At 46.8% G+C, this 6,000-nt stretch overlaps 1 non-coding gene across 1 annotated transcript; it reads right to left on the minus strand.

The window, feature by feature from the left end:
• Positions 1-5,703: 5,703 nt before the first annotated feature.
• Positions 5,704-5,777, minus strand: TRNAT-AGU. The gene has a single exon. It is a non-coding gene; the product is annotated as a tRNA-Thr (tRNA).
• Between the last annotated feature and the right edge of the window lie 223 nt (positions 5,778-6,000).

The following is a 6,000-nucleotide window of genomic DNA, read 5'->3' on the forward strand; positions in this document are numbered from 1 at the left end:
TCACCTCTTGTCAATATGTTGGGTTTGATGAAATCAAATCAGCAAGTGGTTCTAAAGGAATATACAGGACACTCTTTTGGGCACTATGGAGAATATAATCATAGATTTAGAACTAGAAGGATCTTTCAACATCTTTGACCCCCAACTGCTTTATTTTAAAGATGTGTAGGGAAGCTCACCCATCATGAGGGCTACCTTTGTGTGTGTGACTCAAAGGGTCATAGAAGGGACCTCCCTAGCTTCTCCTCCCCCACCTTTCTCAAGGGAGGCTTTCATTCTTACCAGGAGGAGCAAGAAATTGGGGCAAGAGGCCACTTTGCTCCCCTCAGAGAGGGAGGGTGCTGGGCTAGAAGTATATATCTGTTCCCTTAAATATTATTAGCCTAGGGAGTACAATTGACTTCAATATAACTTCTGATCACTGTGTCACTGTTGGGAGAAAGGAGGATTCCAAGCTATATATCCAAGGCACACTCACTTCCCACCAAACACCACTTTTACAATGAATACACATACAGCAATTAGTGAAGAAATCCATTATGCAAGGCGCAAAGCAAGAAACAGAAATCAGAGGAAGTATGCATGTGAGAATATATACCAGACAATGCCCAGTGAAGGAGCTTTCCTGTTGGGAGCATGTTACTCAGCTCAACCAAAAGAGAGTCCTAGATCTCACCCAAGGGGAAGTTCCCTAGAGTCTTTAGCGTAGTAAACTGGGGACAGGAACATGATGGAGACATGGTGCAGCTTTTCAGTGTCCCCATCACACGTTGCAGCATAGTCTGAGAAGGTACAGAGTACAGGGGGGCATATTCTTTTACAATTGATATATTTAAAGATTTCCAAGCCTTAGCTCTTTTACGTAAAGCAGCATTCAAAACAACAGCCGCAGCAATTGAGCACAAGCATTGACATATTACCAGGTTTGTGAGGGCTGGGTCAGAGAGATATGAGGGCTCTTTTCATGAACCTGAAGGGATGTCATGGAAGAGGTTAGACTTCCTGGTGGCCTCAAAGGGCCGAACTGGGAATAATGAGAAGTTACCATGGGGCAAATGTCACCTTCATATAAGGAGAATATTCCCATCAATTAAAGCTAAGTCACAAGAGAGTGGGCTGCCTTGGGATGGACCGGGTTCCCCACACACTGGAGACCCTAAACGAAGGCCATTTGTCAGTGGATGTCATAGAGAGGTTTCTTGCTCAGGTATGGGTTAGACTGGCTGGGTAGTGAAAGCTCTTCCAGCTCTTAAGATTCTGTGAAAATGGGAGAGTGGCAGATGGAATGCCAACCTCCAACATGCCCCAACGGGAAGCCGTGGAAACCAATGGCACACAATTCTTGAAGTAACTGTTGGGGCAGTCCCTTTTCATCAAACCACCCTACTGGATGGTACAGGCGTGCTCCATCTACTACCTACTTGTCCTGAAGGATCTCCTTGTCTCTAGTACCCAGGTCTTCTGAGTTTTGGAGGGTGTATGTTTGAATGGGGCAATGAGGATTCACTTTTCCAGACTCCTTGCAGGGGGCACATTGTTCATTTAAGCAACTCAGTTTCTGAAGAAGAAAAGAAAGAAAAGGCTGTGGGGAAGATGAATTGAAGAAATTGCCTTTAATTCCATTTCTGCAATGGATGGTTGGATGGAAGGATAGACAGATTAGTAGGGCCATTCGAAGGGCTTAGTATGTGCGGAGCCCTGTAGGCCAGGTGCCAGGTATATATACAGGCAAGCAAAACAATCGTTGCCCTCTGGTAGTTTATAGTCTAATGAGGGAAGACAATATGCTGGGGGGAGGGGCTTGCATTGGGGATGGGGTAGGCAGCACGGCTGATGTCAAGGAGATGGGGAAGTCAGAAGAATGAGTCAAGTTTAATCAACTTAAAGTAAAAGTCCACAGGCTTTGCAAACTATATTAAGTCCTCTTATAACCATTGGTGGGTATGTGGAAAAGTCAGTGTTTGGTGCGCATTTGAATGGGCCAGTGCCTCTCCCAAATGCAGATTGTTGGCCCTTTCTGCTCCGGTCCTGGTGACTTCATTAGGCAGCCCACAGCACAAAAGCCCGTGGTGAGGTGAGCTTTGTTGAGGCCTCTCATGACATCATGGTCAGGATTGGAGACTCACCAGTTAGGAGGGTAGGACATCAGAGTGACAATAACCCAGGAAGGGATAAATAAGACATCTGTAGCGGCCAGACAGCACTCTGGCCTGGAGTCAGGAAGACCTTAGTTCAAATTTGACCTCAGCCAAAAGTTGTGTGACCCTGGCTAAGTTACCTAATTCTGTTTGCCTCAGTTTCCTCATCTGTAAAATGAGCGGGAGAAGCAAAAGGCAAACCACTCCAGTATCTTTACCAAGAAAACCCCAAATGGGGTCACAAAGAGTCACACAACTGAAATAACTTAACAAACGTGACCAAACATTTTCTTTCAAAATAGCTGCCAGCACATTAGTTTGTCTTCCCTCTTCTTTTCTGTCCTGTTCACAATTATTTTGTCTTGTTTACTCACTGTTGTTTCTTCTTATCGAATTATGCTAAGAGACTTTGTCAAAATCAAAGATTTTAAAGTTCAAAATGTGACTGGAGGAATTAAAAATAGAATTGAGAAGAAAAATGTAACACCTGGAGCTGGAACTTTTAACAAGACACGGTTACAGGTACTGCCCACTTCCAGAGGCTTTTCCTCATCACCACCAGGACCACAACACCGCAGAGCAACTAGGTGGTGTGGATAGAGCACCAGGCTTGGAGTCAGGAAGACTTGAGTTCAAATCCAGCCTCAGACATTTACTAGCTATGTGACCCTGGACAAGTCACTTAGCCTCTGTTTGCCTTGGAGGCATCTAGGTGGCTCAGATGATGGAGTTGCTGGGGTTGGAGTCAAGAAGACCTGAGTTCAAATTTGACCTCAGATACTCACTAGCTGTGGGACCCTGGACAAGTCACTTAATCTCTGTTTACCTTAATCCTCTGGACAAGGGAATGGCAAAGCACTCCAGGATCTTTGCCAAGAAAACCCCATGAACAGTATGGTCCATAGGGCCACAGTCTGACACAACTAAGCAACAACCACCAAGCCACCAGTTAGCAATTGGTTTCTGCCACTAGAAATGACTGTATTATTTTGCATATATCTTGCATCCATTTCACCAGTACATGTTATCTCTCACCTCCTCTCCACCCCCCCAACCCCCAGAATGTATGTTCCTTTAGGGCAGGGGCTGCTTTGCCTTGCTGTCATTATAACCCTCAGTACTTGCTTAACATAGAACAGGTTCCAAATAAATGCTTCAATTAAATTGAACTGAACCTCCTCTTCTAAGAGCTAGAGAAATTGAGTAGAATAGTAAAAAATAAGCTTTGTTTTCTGCGGTTTGCACCCTGTTACCTAAATCATGTGTCTTGTTGTTCCTTTCAGGTCAACAAACTTTTTTGTCTTAAAAAAAATCCCCATTCAGCAATTCAGTAAACACGCCTATTGCGTTCAAGAGAGTGTGCCTGGACACTGAGGCTCCGGGATACACTGACTCAAACGTTGAATTTGGAGTTTAGGAGGACCTAGGTTTGAGGCCTGTGCTTGCCAGCTGGGTGTCTGTGGGCGAGTCACTCAAGCTCTCTGGGAAGTGAAGGAATGAGGCCAGATAGACTTTCTTCTAGTTCAGTCACGTCTGACTCTTTGTGACCCAGTGGGCCATGTGGCAAAGATACTAGACTGGTTTGCCATTTTCTTCTCCAGCAAATTAAGGCATACAGGATTGAGTGACTGGCCCAGGGTCACACAACCAATAAGTATCTGAGGCTGGGTTTGAACTAGGTCTTCCTGACTCCAGGCCTAGTACTCTATCCGTTGGGTCACCTAGCTGCCTCCTAGAGAGGCTTTGAGGTCCCTTCTATTTCTAAATCTACATAATCCTATCAAGAAAAATAATTTTTGATTCCATCAGAGTTTAGTCTAGTAGGAAGAATTGCTACCCTTGTCATTCCTGTAAGCTTCTGAACCAAAAATACCCCTTCAAGACCATTTATCTTTAAAGTTCTCTCCAATCAGCCCATCAATCAATCAGCATTGATTAAGCACCTACTAAGAGCCAGGCATTGTGGAAAGCACTGGGGATACAGAAAGAGGCAAAAGAAAGTCCTTGGCCCCATGAAGCTCACAATCTAATGGCGGAAACAACAAGCAAGCCAGTATATACAAAGCAAGCTATACACAGGATAAATGGGAAAAACCAACAGCAGGAGGGCATTAGGATTACAGGGGGGTGGTGGAGGAAGGCTTCCTGTAGGAGGTGGGATTTTAGCTGGGACTTAAAGGAAGCTGAGGAGATCAGTAGTCAGAGCAGGGGAAGGAGAGAGCATTCTAGGCATGGGGAAGCTAGAGAAAATGCCCAGAGCCAAGGAACAGCCTGGATCAAAGTGGAAAGGCAGGAAGGGCCCAGGTTAGAATGTTAGTTCCACCAAACCAGAGACTCACATTACACCCTCTTAGAACCATGAAGGGCACAAGAGGCTGCTGGATTGTCCAGTGGATAGAGCCCTGCATTGAGGAGGTCTGAGTTCAAATCTGGTTTCAGACACTTCCTAGCTGTGTGATGCTAAGCAAGCCATTTAACTGCTGTCTGTCTCAGTATCCTCATCTGTAAAACGGGGATAATAATAGCCCCTACCTGGGGGGGGGTGTTGTGAAGGTAAAACGGGATAGTAATCATGAAGTACCTGGCACATAGAAAGTTCTTAATACTTGTTATCTGAATGCCTTTTTCATTCATTTACTAGATGCCTGATGATTTGACCGAAAGAACCCCCGATATTGCTGGAGCCAGAGTGATCGAACTGCAGAGGTGCTAATATTTTGCACTTTGGGTCTGTCCAGCGGCTCCCTGCAGAGCCTACGGGAGGGCTTTCCTGCCCCTTTCTCTAGGGCTTCCCCCAGAAATTACCTTATATTTATTTATGTCTGTAATTGACAGGGATCTTGTATTTGTCAATCCATTATCTTCGTATCCCTATAGCCGAGCACATTGGGTATTAATTGGATGGTAGGTTTAGAACTGGAGCGGATCTTCGAGGCCGTCGGGTCCAGCTCCCTGCATTTACAGGTAAGGACACTGACTTGCCAGAGTCAAATAGCTAGTAGGTGTTCGGGGCAGGATCTGAAGCCAGGGCTTCCCGACTCTTAGGCCAGTGCCCCAGAGGAACTTAATAATTGCTTATTGATGGATTGCTTGCCTGAGTGGGAAGAGACAATGACCAGAGAGTGCCTGGGCTTACATCGAGGCGAGGTGACTCAGCTGGGGGGCGAGGTTCCAGCTAGTATTTCCAGGGCGGGTGGTGGGTGGGAGCAAAGTAGGTAAAACTTAGGAGACAAAAGGGTAATCGGTGGCAGTCACGGTCTGAGCAAGTAGAAGTAGGAAATGGAAGGCAGGAAAACATCGTTCGGCCAGGGTCTGCAGGGAGGGTTCCAGGAGGCTAGAGAAGAGGTGGCTGTGGGCTGGGAAACTTCACACCGACCCAGCGCTTTGCCCTTGGGATGCTGGAGGAGGAGAAGGGAATGCCCGGGAACGTGGGGGGCTGCCAGCCTTCTAGAAATGGAGCCGACTCTCCCCACCTGGCCTTAACGATTCCCAGGAGGCCCTTTACCCTACCGTCGTGACATAGGGACGGGGAATAATAAGATGCACGTTCCCTCGAGAGGAACCCAGGCACCGCTGGGATTCGAACCCAGGATCTCCTGTTTACTAGACAGGCGCTTTAACCAACTAAGCCACGGCGCCGCTGCGGACAAAAGGAGGAGATGAATGGTAAAGAACGAAAGACTAAGTCCAAAGGTTAGGGCCCGACGAGGAGCTGGTGGGGGAAGGGGAGTAGGGAAAGCGCGAGTTCCGGTAAGAAATCTATCAGCGGCTTGAAAGTTTCAAGTTGAAACCGACAGTCAGGGGAAACTGCCCCGAAGTTACGGGCAGACGCCGCAGTCCCAGGTGGGCGCCCTAGAGTGTT

This window comes from Trichosurus vulpecula, chromosome 5, assembly GCF_011100635.1.
Source record: "Trichosurus vulpecula isolate mTriVul1 chromosome 5, mTriVul1.pri, whole genome shotgun sequence".
Taxonomy (NCBI): domain Eukaryota; kingdom Metazoa; phylum Chordata; class Mammalia; order Diprotodontia; family Phalangeridae; genus Trichosurus; species Trichosurus vulpecula.